This window comes from Schistocerca serialis, chromosome 4 (assembly GCF_023864345.2).
Source record: "Schistocerca serialis cubense isolate TAMUIC-IGC-003099 chromosome 4, iqSchSeri2.2, whole genome shotgun sequence".
NCBI lineage: Eukaryota > Metazoa > Arthropoda > Insecta > Orthoptera > Acrididae > Schistocerca > Schistocerca serialis.
Window position 1 is genome coordinate 93,044,653 of NC_064641.1, and position 14,088 is coordinate 93,058,740.

The following is a 14,088-nucleotide window of genomic DNA, read 5'->3' on the forward strand; positions in this document are numbered from 1 at the left end:
CAATCAAGTTTTTCTCTTTTTTTACAAGAGTAATTTTTTCCTGTACAGTCTTCATACTTTTATACAATATATACAAGAGATGGAAGACGAGACTGACTGATTCAACTAGCAGCAGGCGAATAAAAAAACCTCTCCCTCTCTCTCTCTCTGTCTCTCTCTCTCAGTCACACACACACACACACACACACACACACACACACACACACACACACACACAGCCACACAGATTTGAACAGCACAGATTTCCACACTCCTAAACTTTTGTAGCTCCACTGTTTCCGATGTCATAGTGAAGTGGAAACGTGGAGGGACATGCACAGCACAAAAGCGAAAAGGCCGACCTTGTCTGTTGACTGACTGTGACCGTCGACAGTTGAAGAGGGTGGTAATGCGTAATAGACAGACATCTATCCAGACCATCACACAGGAATTCCAAGCTACATCAGCATACACTGCAAGTACTATGACAGTTAGGTGGTTGGATTTCATGGTCGAGCGGCTGCCCATAAGTCACACATCATGCTGGTAAATGCGAAACGACACCTCGCTTGGTGTAAGGAGCGTAAACATTGGACAATTGAACAGTGGAAAAATGTTGTGTGGAGTGACGAATCACGGTACACAATGTGGCGATCCAATCGCAGGGTGTGTGTATGGCGAATGCCCGGTGAACGTAACCTACCAGTGTGTGAGTAAAATTCGGAGGCTATGGTGTTATGGTATGGCTGTGTTTAACATGGAGGGGGCTTGCATCCCTTGTTGTTTTGTGTGGTACTATCACAGCACAGGCCTACATTGATGTTTTAAGTACTTTCTTGCTTCCCACTGTTGTAGAGTAATTCAGGGATGGCGATTGCATCTTTCAACACGATCGAGCACCTGTTCATAATACACGGCCTGTGGCGGAGTGGTTACACGACAATAACATCTCTCTAATGGACTGGTCTGCACAAAGTCCTGACCTGAGTCCTATAGAACACCTTCGGGATGTTTTGCAGCGCCAATTTCGTGCAAGGCCTCACTGACCAACATCAGTCCCTCTCCTCAGTGCAGCACTCCGTGAAGAATGGGTTGCCATTCCCTAAGAAACCTTCCAGCACCTGATTGAACGTGTGCCTGCGAGAGTGGAAGCTGTCATCAAGGCTAAGGGTTGGCCAACACCATACTGAGTTCCAATACAACCGATGGAGGGCGCCACGGACTTGTAAATTATTTTCAGCCAGGTGTCCGGATACTTTTCATCACATAGTGTACTCTTTAGAACGAAAATGAAATACGTCACTGCACTGCAGTGAATCAAAGGAAGTGGACAGGAATGCATAAGTCACAATAGAGTAATTAAATGGTGCTTTCAGAATTTAGGCGATCCATTCGTATTTGCGAATATTTCTTGTCAGAGAGTATGTGTCAAATGAAAAGGGGTAAGAGAGGCGTAACTAGGATGCAAACCAAGCCACTGCATGTAGTGAGGAAAGAAACACTGGAAGTAAGGAAATGATAGGTTGGGATAGGGGAGGGAACCAAATTGTGAGAGAAAATGAGAAGGAAGACATTACATCTTGTTGTAGTTGTTGTTTTCAGTCCTGAGACTGGTTTGATGCAGCTCTCCATGATACTCTATCCTGTGCAAGCTTCTTCATCTCCCAGTACTTACTGCAACCTACATCCTTCTGAATCTGCTTAGTGTATTCATCTCTTGGTCTCCCTCTACGATTTTTACCCTCCATGCTGCCCTCCAATGCAAAATTTGTGATCCCTTGATGCCTCAGAACTTGTCCTACCAACCGGTCCCTTCTTCTTGTCAAGTTATGCCACAAACTCCTCTTCTCCCCAATTCTATTCAATACCTCCTCATTAGTTACGTGATCTACCCATCTAATCTTCAGCAGTCTTCTGTAGCACCACATTTCAAAAGCTTCTATTCACTTCTTGTCCAAACTATTTATTGTGCACGTTTCACTTCCATACATGGCTACACTCCATACAAATACTTTCAGAAACGACTTTCTGACACTTAAATCTATACTCGATGTTAAAAAATTTCTCTTCTTCAGAAACGCTTTCCTTGCCATTGCCAGTCTACATTTTATATCCTCTCTACTTCGACCATCATCTTTTTTTTGCTCCCCAAATAGCAAAACTCCTTTACTACTTTAAGTGTCTCATTTCCTAATCTAATTCCCTCAGGATCACCCGACTTAATTCGGCTACATTCCATTATCTTCGTTTTGCTTTTTTTGATGTTCATCTTATATCCTCCTTTCAAGACACTGTCCATTCCGTTCAACTGCTCTTCCAAGTCCTTTGCTGTCTCTGACAGAATTACAATTTCATCGGCGAACCTCAAAGTTATTATTTCTTTTCCATGGATTTTAATACCTACTCCGAAGTTTTCTTTTGTTTCCTTTACTGCTTGCTCAATATACAGATTGAATAACATCGGAGAGAGGCTACAACCCTGCCTCACTCCAATCCCAACTGCTGCTTCCCTTTCATGGCCCTAGACTCTTATAACTGCCATCTGGTTTCTGTACAAATTGTAAATAGCCTTTCGCTCCCTGTATTTTACCCCTGCCATATTTAGAATTTGAAAGAGAGTATTCCAGTCAACATTGTTGAAAGCTTTCTCTAAGTCTACAAATGCTAGAAACATAGGTTGGCCTCTCCTTAATCTATTTTCTAAGATAAGTCATAGGGTCAGTTTTGCTTCATGTGTTCCAACATTTCTGCGGAATCCAAACTGATCTTCCCCGAGGTCGGCTTCTACTAGTTTTTCCATTCGTCTGTAAAGAATTCGCATTAGTATTTTGCAGCTGTGACTTATTAAACTGATAGTTCGGTAATTTTCACATCTGTCAACACCTGCTTTCTTAGGGATTGGAATTATTATATTCTTCTTGAAGTCTGAGGGTATTTCGCCTGTCTCATACATCTTGCTCACCAGATGGTAGAGTTTTGTCAGGACTGGCTCTCCCAAGGCTGTCAGTAGTTCCAATGGAATGTTGTCTACTCCCAGGGCCTTGTTTCGACTCAGCTCTTTCAGTGCTCTGTCAAACTCTTCACGCAGTATCGTATCTCCCATTTCATCTTCATCTACATCCTCTTCAATTTCGATAATATTGTCCTCAAGTACATCGCCCTTGTATAGACCCTCTATATACTCCTTCCACCTTTCTGCTTTCCCTTCTTTGCTTAGAACTGGGTTTCCATCTGAGCTCTTGATATTCATACAAGTGGTTCTCTTTTCTCCAAAGGCCTCTTTAATTTTCCTGTAGGCAGTATCTATCTTACCCCTAGTGAGATAAGCCTCTAAATCTTTACATTTGTCCTCTAGCCATCCCTGCTTAACCATTTTGCACTTTCTGTTGATCTCATTTTTCAGACGTTTGTATTCCTTTTTGTCTTCTTCATTTACTGCGTTTTTATATTTTCGCCTTTCATCAATTAAATTCAATATTTCTTCTTTTACCCAAGGATTTCTACTAGCCCTTATCTTTTTACCTACTTGATCGTCTGCTGCCTTCACTACTTCATCCCTCAGAGCAACCCATTCTTCCTCTACTGTATTTCTTTCCCCCATTCCTGTCAATTGTTCCCTTATGCTCTCCCTGAAACTCTGTACAGTCTCTGGTTCATTTAGTTTATCCAGGTCCCATCTCGTTAAATTCCTACCTTTTTGCAGTTTCTTCAGTTTTAATCTACAGCTCATAACCAATAGATTGTGGTCAGAGTCCACATCTGCCCCTGGAAATGTCTTACAATTTAAAACCTGGATCCTAAATCTCTGTCTTACCATTATATAATCTATCTGATACCTTCTAGTATCTCCAGGATTCTTCCATGTATACAACCTTCTTTTATGATTCTTGAACCAAGTGTTAGCTATGATTAAGTTATGCTCTGTGCAAAATTCTACCAGACGGCTTCCTCTCTCATTTCTCTCCCCCAGTCCATATTCACCCACTATCTTTCCTTCTCTCCCTTTTCCTACTCTCAAATTCCAGCCACCCATGACTATTAAATTTTTGTCTCCCTTCACTACCTGAATAGTTTCTTTTATTTCATCATACGAGGTGCCTTCAAGTTCTAAGGCCTCTGATTTTTTTTCTCCGGACTGGAAAGAGATAGAAACATGCGCATTGTTTTAAAATGAGGCTGCGTTCATTGTCAATACGTCCCAGAGGTGGCAGCACCGTATGGCAGATGGAATTTTGCCACCAGCGTCGAGAATGAGAACTGTTTTAAATACTTAAAATGGCGACGTTTTTCTTACTTGAACAGCGTGCAATCATTCGTTTTCTGAATTTGCGTGGCGTGAAACCAATTGAAATTCATCGACAGTTGAAGGAGACATGTGGTGATGGAGCTATGGATGTGTCGAAAGTGCGTTCGTGGGTGCGACAGTTTAATGAAGGCAGAACATCGTGTGGCAACAAACCGAAACAACCTCGGGCTCGCACAAGCCAGTCTGACGACATGATCGAGAAAGTGGAGAGAATTGTTTTGGGGGATCGCCGAATGACTGTTGAACAGATCGCCTCCAGAGATGGCATTTCTGTGGGTTCTGTGCACACAATCCTGCATGACGATCTGAAAATGCGAAAAGTGCCATCCAGGTGGGTGCCACGAATGCTGACGGACGACCACATGGCTGCCCGTGTGGCATGTTGCCAAGCAATGTTGACGCGCAACGACAGCATGAATGTGACTTTCTTTTCGTCGGTTGTGACAATGGATGAGACGTGGATGCCATTTATCAATCCAGAAACAAAGCGCCAGTCAGCTCAATGGAAGCACACAGATTTACCGCCACCAAAAAAGTTTTGGGTAACCGCCAGTGCTGAAAAAATGACGGTGTCCATGTTCTGGGACAGCGAGGGCGTAATCCTTACCCATTGCGTTCCAAAGGGCACTACGGTAGCAGGTGCATCCTACGAAAATGTTTTGAAGAACAAATTCCTTCCTGCACTGCAACAAAAACGTCCGGGAAGGGCTGCGCGTGTGCTGTTTCACCAAGACAACGCACCCGCACGTCGAGCTAATGTTACGCAACAGTTTGTCATTTACATTTATGGGAGGTATTTTGACTGCAGACAAGATGCCGCTCTTCAGCCTTTCTTAATAAACATGAAAGGAATAATTGTATACTTGTGTGAATGTAGACTTATCTGGCACATACAACTGCTGAGAAGTTCTTGGATTTCCAGCTGGGTGACAGTGTTAAAATACTGCAAAGTTTCAAAGAGTGTCATGTCATCATCTTCTTCAGTTGGCACTCCTCAAAACGTCATGACACTGTAACACAACCACGGTGTTGGAAGCTCAGGAGATTTTCATCAATTGCATATTTGTTGGCAATATGAAGATAACATTCTTATACTCTCTTAACACTGGAATTCACACAACCACATAAGAAGCAGTTTGACTCATGTGTTCCCAATACAAAAAGTTTTGTGATAATAATTATTTAGTTTGTCATATTTCGTTGTTTTCAATTTTTTTTAATGGTGCAAAGTTACAGCTACAAAAATTACAGTCATGGGTAACTAAATACATAGTGAGTGACACTAACGTGCTATTGTTATTGGCACCTCCTGGAAAATTTTACTCTAAAAGTTGGAATAAACGAAATCTGAATATCGAACAAAATGCCTACATGAATGTTGAACAGTACTTTAGCGCAATAATGTTCACAACAGTGGATTATTAAAGTCGTTATTTTTTGAACTATATGTACACTTCAAGCACAGGTGAGTGACATAAAGAACCATCACCTCATGAATATCTTGCACGAACCTTGAATCAACCACTCTGTTTGACCTGCAGTGTGTGTGTATTTAAAGTAAATCCCTCATTTATCAATGTGTGTGACACTAAGATCATTCGGAGAGATACTTGCTTCCACTTAGCGCTCTCGTTCTGTATCTTCATTTTCAACATGTGATCATTTCCTCTAGTCTTCTCTTTCGGTTTCTTTTTCCTAAAGCAAGTTTTTGTAAGAAGTCTTTGTTATGACAAAATGAGTTTGCTCCATTTCTCTTAATTCTTATTTTTATGTGGTTGGTCACTGCATAATTTCTTAGTGTGGAGAATTTTCGATAAGACACTGATCAATGTTGACATTAAAAGTATTAATCACCATGTTAAGTATGTCACGGTATGTTTCCCTCCGTGTGAAGTTCATCTCTTTTTCTTCCATCGCTTTGTGCATTGTTAAGAACAGACTCATCGAATGTATGGCTTCATTGGATGATCATTTTAGGCGAAATCATGAGAATTTCTATGGCTTCAATAAATTTCTTAATAATTTGTAGCATATTTAACGTTAAGGTCTCTTATGAAATCAATTTCAACAATTTCTCGAAAATCTTAATATAACGTCCCTATACATTTCCTGAAATCCGTTTTATCTAGATGCAAGTTACACACTCAAAAAGCTGGTTACAGTAGAGAATTCTAGAACAAATATTTTTCGAAGCTGTCTCTAAAACGAATTTTTACGCAGTAAAAATAAAATAACATTAGAATGAGAAGTTCAGATTTCCTACGTAATACACTCCTGGAAATGGAAAAAAGAACACATTGACACCGGTGTGTCAGACCCACCATACTTGCTCCGGACACTGCGAGAGGGCTGTACAAGCAATGATCACACGCACGGCACAGCGGACACACCAGGAACGGCGGTGTTGGCCGTCGAATGGCGCTAGCTGCGCAGCATTTGTGCACCGCCGCCGTCAGTGTCAGCCAGTTTGCCGTGGCATACGGAGCTCCATCGCAGTCTTTAACACTGGTAGCATGCCGCGACAGCGTGGACGTGAACCGTATGTGCAGTTGACGGACTTTGAGCGAGGGCGTATAGTGGGCATGCGGGAGGCCGGGTGGACGTACCGCCGAATTGCTCAACACGTGGGGCGTGAGGTCTCCACAGTACATCGATGTTGTCGCCAGTGGTCGGCGGAAGGTGCACGTGCCCGTCGACCTGGGACCGAACCGCAGCGACGCACGGATGCACGCCAAGACCGTAGGATCCTACGCAGTGCCGTAGGGGACCGCACCGCCACTTCCCAGCAAATTAGGGACACTGTTGCTCCTGGGGTATCGGCGAGGACCATTCGCAACCGTCTCCATGAAGCTGGGCTACGGTCCCGCACATAGTTAGGCCGTCTTCCGCTCACGCCCCAACATCGTGCAGCCCGCCTCCAGTGGTGTCGCGACAGGCGTGAATGGAGGGACGAATGGAGACGTGTCGTCTTCAGCGATGAGAGTCGCTTCTGCCTTGGTGCCAATGATGGTCGTATGCGTGTTTGGCGCCGTGCAGGTGAGCGCCACAATCAGGACTGCATACAACCGAGGCACACAGGGCCAACACCCGGCATCATGGTGTGGGGAGCGATCTCCTACACTGGCCGTACACCACTGGTGATCGTCGAGGGGACACTGAATAGTGCACGGTACATCCAAACCGTCATCGAACCCATCGTTCTACCATTCCTAGACCGGCAAGGGAACTTGCTGTTCCAACAGGACAATGCACGTCCGCATGTATCCCGTGCCACCCAACGTGCTCTAGAAGGTGTAAGTCAACTACCCTGGCCAGCAAGATCTCCGGATCTGTCCCCCACTGAGCATGTTTGGGACTGGATGAAGCGTCGTCTCACGCGGTCTGCACGTCCAGCACGAACGCTGGTTCAACTGAGGCGCCAGGTGGAAATGGCATGGCAAGCCGTTCCACAGGACTACATCCAGCATCTCTACGATCGTCTCCATGGGAGAATAGCAGCCTGCATTGCTGCGAAAGGTGGATATACACTGTACTAGTGCCGACATTGTGCATGCTCTGTTGCCTGTGTCTATGTGCCTGTGGTTCTGTCAGTGTGATCATGTGATGTATCTGACCCCAGGAATGTGTCAATAAAGTTTCCCCTTCCTGGGACAATGAATTCACGGTGTTCTTATTTCTATTTCCAGGAGTGTAGTTCACAGAATGAAATGAAACGTCATGTGGCGCTTCCCGACGGAGTAGACCTGATGGCCTTATGCAAGTCTTTTGAGGTGACGCCACTTCGGCGACTTGCGTGTCGATGAGGATGAAGTGATGATGATGAAAACGATACAAACAGCCAGCCTCCAAGTGGAGAAAATCTCCAACCCAGATGGGAATCGAACCCGGGCCTCCCAGCATGACAAGCCAGCGTGCTGTCCACTCAGCTATGGTGGCGGACAGTTCAAGGAATGCTGGAGTGATAAATCTTGTCAACTTCCTTTGTAAGTGCTTGAAGCTCAGAGAGCAACCATTTTGAACGATCTTCCCCATCATAAGATTTAAAATAATTACGAGTTGAGTTGTATCAACCTACAGATGTTCCGTGTCATTCTGTGAGAGTTGTATGTGAGGCCTAGATCACCCTTACTGAAGTGAGAAGGAATTCAAACGCTACAAAAGGTTATCACCCCTTGCGTGAAACGTTCTTAAATTTTAAAAATGTTTGCGTTTCAGTACGCATCTCTACACTCACTGGTTCCTGGTTGGAGCAACCCCTCTGGTACTCTGTTAATTAGTTATTTGAATAAAATTAATTCATACACCTAGGACAAATATATCATCTGCTCTTACACTCCTGGAAATTGAAATAAGAACACCGTGAATTCATTGTCCCAGGAAGGGGAAACTTTATTGACACATTCCTGGGGTCAGATACATCACATGATCACACTGACAGAACCACAGGCACATAGACACAGGCAACAGAGCATGCACAATGTCGGCACTAGTACAGTGTATATCCACCTTTCGCAGCAATGCAGGCTGCTATTCTCCCATGGAGACGATCGTAGAGATGCTGGATGTAGTCCTGTGGAACGGCTTGCCATGCCATTTCCACCTGGCGCCTCAGTTGGACCAGCGTTCGTGGTGGACGTGCAGACCGCGTGAGACGACGCTTCATCCAGTCCCAAACATGCTCAATGGGGGACAGATCCGGAGATCTTGCTGGCCAGGGTAGTTGACTTACACCTTCTAGAGCACGTTGGGTGGCACGGGATACATGCGGACGTGCATTGTCCTGTTGGAACAGCAAGTTCCCTTGCCCGTCTAGGAATGGTAGAACGATGGGTTCGATGACGGTTTGGATGTACCGTGCACTATTCAGTGTCCCCTCGACGATCACCAGTGGTGTACGGCCAGTGTAGGAGATCGCTCCCCACACCATGATGCCGGGTGTTGGCCCTGTGTGCCTCGGTCGTATGCAGTCCTGATTGTGGCGCTCACCTGCACGGCGCCAAACACGCATACGACCATCATTGGCACCAAGGCAGAAGCGACTCTCATTGCTGAAGACGACACGTCTCCATTCGTCCCTCCATTCACGCCTGTCGCGACACCACTGGAGGCGGGCTGCACGATGTTGGGGCGTGAGCGGAAGACGGCCTAACGGTGGCCGGGACCGTAGCCCAGCTTCATGGAGACGGTTGCGAATGGTCCTCGCCGATACCCCAGGAGCAACAGCGTCCCTAATTTGCTGGGAAGTGGCGGTGCGGTCCCCTACGGCACTGCGTAGGATCCTACGGTCTTGGCGTGCATCCGTGCGTCGCTGCGGTCTGGTCCCAGGTCGACGGGCACGTGCACCTTCCGCCGACCACTGGCGACAACATCGATGTACTGTGGAGACCTCACGCCCCACGTGTTGAGCAATTCGCCGGTACGTCCACCCGGCCTCCCGCATGCCCACTATACGCCCTCTCTCAAAGTCCGTCAACTGCACATACGGTTCACGTCCACGCTGTCGCGGCATGCTACCAGTGTTAAAGACTGCGATGGAGCTCCGTATGCCACGGCAAACTGGCTGACACTGACGGCGGCGGTGCACAAATGCTGCGCAGCTAGCGCCATTCGACGGCCAACACCGCGGTTCCTGGTGTGTCCGCTGTGCCGTGCGTGTGATCATTGCTTGTACAGCCCTCTCGCAGTGTCCGGAGCAAGTATGGTGGGTCTGACACACCGGTGTCAATGTGTTCTTTTTTCCATTTCCAGGAGTGTATTTGCAGTCAGCTGAGAGAAAGTAAGATGAGATATGTTCTTGACCGAGAAGTAATTTAACTTAGTGTCACCAGAGATGAGCAACAAATACACAATTTTTCGCACTGTCCTCCAGACTGCGAAAATTGGAGGGGTCTGATAACCTTACGTTCGACCTTCTTCTTTTGTACATTGGGCTTATCATGTTTGCTTTTCTCCAGGCTCTATAGGGTGGTCCATTGATAGCGACCGTGCCAAATATCTCATGAAACAAACCATCAAACGAAAAAACTACAAAGAAAGAAACTCATCTGTCTTGAAGGGGGAAATCAGATGGCGCTATGGTTGGCCCGCTAGATGGCGCTGCCATAGGTCAAACGGGTATCAACTGCGTTTTTTAAAATAGGAACCCCGATTTTTTATTACATATTCATGTAGTACGTAAAGAAATATGAATGTTTTAGTTGGACCACTTTTTTCGCTTTGTGATAGATGGCGCTGTAATAGTCACAAACGTGGTATCACGTAACATTCTGCCAGTGCGGACGATATTTGCTTCGTGATACATTACCCGTGTTAAAATGGACCGTTCACCAATTGCTGAAAAGGTCGATATCCTGAAAAGGTCGATATCGTGTTGATGTATAGCTATTGTGATCAAAGTGCCCAACGGGCGTGTGCTATGTGTGCTGCTCGGTATCCTGGACGATATCATCCAAGTATCCGGACCGTTCGCCGTATAGTTACGTTATTTAAGGAAACAGGAAGGGTTGAGCCACATGTTAAACGTCAACCACGACCTGCAACAAATGATGATGCCCAAGTAGGTGTTTTAGCTGTTGTCGCAGCTTATCCGCACATCAGTAGCAGACAAATTGCACGAGAATCGGGAATCTCAAAAACGTCGGTGTTGAGAATGCTACATCAACGTCGATTTCACCCGTACCATGTTTCTATGCACCAGAAATTGCATGGCGACGAATTTGAACGTCGTGTACAGTCCTGCCACTGGGCGCAAGAGAAATTACGGGACGATGACAAATCGGCATGATATGCAGTATTGGGCAACGGAAAATCCACGGTGGCTGCCACAAGTGGAACATCAGCGACCTTGGCAGGTTAATGTATGGTGCGGCATTATGGAAGGAAGGATAATTGGTCCCCATTTTATCGATGGCAATCTAAATGGTGCAATGTAAGCTGATTTCCTAGGTAATGTTCTACCGATGTTACTACAAGATGTTTCACTGCATGAAAGAATGGCGATGTACTTCCAACATGATGGATGTCCGGAACATCGCTCGCGTGCAGTTGAAGCGGTATTGAATAACATATTTCATGACAGGTGGATTGGTCGTCGAAGCACCATACCGTGGCCCACACGTTCACCTGATCTGACGTCCCCGGATTTCTCTCTGTGGGGAAAGTTGAAGGATATTTGCTATCGTGATCCACCGACAATGCCTGACAACATGCATCAGCGCATTGTCAATGCATGTGCGAACATTAATGAAGGCGAACTACTCGCTGTTGAGAGGAATGTCGTTAAACGTATTGCCAAATGCATTGAGGTTGGCGGACATCATTTCGAGCATTTATTGCATTAATTTGGTATTTACAGGTAATCACGCTCTAACAGCATGCGTTCTCAGAAATGATAAGGTCACAAAGGTACATGTATCTCACTGGAACAACCGAAATAAAATGTTCAAACGTGCCTACGTTCTGTATTTTAATTTAAAAAACCTACCTGTTACCAACTGCTCGTCTAAAATTGTGAGCCATATGTTTGTGACTATTACAGCGCCATCTGTCACAAACCGAAAAGAGTGGTCCAACTAAAACATTCATATTTCTTTACGTACTACATGAATATGTAATAAAAAATGAGGGTTCCTATTTAAAAAAACGCAGTTGATATCCGTTTGACCTATGGCAGCGTCATCTAGCGGGCCAACCATAGCGCCATCTGGTTTCCCCCTTCAAGCTAGACAAGTATCGTCTTTTTAGTTTTTTCATTTGACGCTTTTTTCGTGAGATATTTGGCCCGGTCACGATCAATGGACCCTCCTGTATATACACTACTGGCCATTAAAATTGCTACACCAAGAAGAAATTCAGATGATAAACGGGTATTCGCTTGACAAATATATTATACTAGAACTGACATGTGATTACATTTTCACGCAATTTGGGTGCATACATCCTGAGAAATCAGTACCCAGAACAACCACCTCTGGCCATAATACCGGCCTTGATTCGCCTGGGCATTGAGTCAAACAGAGCTTGGATGGCGTGTACAGGTACAGCTGCCCATGCTTCTTCAACACGATACCACAGTTCATCAAGAGTAGTGACTCGCATATTGTGACGAGCCAGTTGCTCGGCCACCATTGACCAGAAGTTTTCAATTAGTGAGAGACCTGGAGAATGTGCTGGCCATGGCAGCAGTCGAACATTTTCTGTATCCAGAAAGGCCCATACAGGACCTGCAACATGCGGTCGTGCATTATCCTGCTGAAATGTAGGGTTTCGCAGGTAACGAATGAAGGGTAGAGCCACGGGTCGTAACACATCTGAAAGTAACGTCCACTGTTCAAAGTGCCATCAATGCGAACAAGAGGTGACCGACACAGGTAACCAATGGCACTCCATACTATCACGCCGGGTGATACGCCAGTATGGCGATGACGAATACACGCTTCCAATGTGCGTTCACCGCGATGTCGCCAAACACGGATGCGACCATAATGATGCTGTAAACAGAACCTGACGTTTTACCATTCGTGCACCCAGGTTCGTCGTTGAGTACACCATTGCAGGCGCTCCTGTCTGTGATGCACTGTCAAGGGTAACCGCAGCCATGGTCTCCGAGCTGATAGTCCATGCTGCTGCAAAAGTCGTCGAACTGTTCGTGCAGATGGTTGTTGTCTTGCAAACGTCCCCATCTGTTGACTAAGGGATCGAGACGTGGCTGCATGATCCGTTACAGCCATGCGGATAAGATGACTGTCATCTCGACTGCTAGTGATACGAGGCCGTTGGGATCAAGCACGGCGTTCCGTATTACCCTCCTGAACCCACCGATTCCATATTCTGATAACAGTCATTGGATCTCGACCAACGCGAGCAACAATGTCGCGATACGATAAACCGCAATCGCGACAGGCTACACTCCGACCTTTATCAACGTCGGAAACGTGATGGTACGCGTTTCTCCTCCTTATATGAGGCATCAGAACAACGTTTCACGAGGCAACGCCGGTCAACTGCCGTTTGTGTATGAGAAATCGGTTGGAAACTTTCCTCATGTCAGCACGTTGTAGGTGTCGCCACCGGCGCCAACCTTGTGTGAATGCTCTGAAAAGCTAATCGTTTGCATATCACAGCATCTTCTTCCTGTCGGTTAAATTTCGCGTCTGTAGCATGTCATCTTCATGGCGTAGCAATTTTAATGGCCAGTAGTGTACATATATACAAATTTCAGAAACTAATCCACTTATTTTCCTACCCACATAAGATCCAGGTTCATTTCTTTTTGTATTCATATTACTTATATCAGTACCTCAGTACCCAGTCCACTTACTTACATTTCACTATTCATTTCATTGCACAGTCCATTAATTTCATTACTTAATTCACTTATTTCCGCTCTCACTCCACTCATAATACTACTGATAATACCACCCATCTGTTTCATAATGTTTTGGAACATGGACACAATGCTAACTTTCTGCTCACCAGCCTCCAATGCTGACTCTATTTTCGCTTCACTAGCTGTAAATGGTACTAATTTGGTTTAGATAGAGCAGCAATCAGTCGTGGAATTAAGTTGCTTTAATATGACATTTATAGTCACAACGCAGATCAGATTTCGACCTGTGTCAGGTCATTATCAATGCAGTGCGGAATTGTAGCAGTTGTTCGTGGTCAAGTGAATGCTTAGACAGTTCAACCATTACTGTGCAAGCATTCACTTGAGCACAAACAACTGCTACAATTCCGCACTGCATTGATAATGACCTGACACAGGTCGAAATCTGATCTGCTTTGTGACTATAAATGTCATA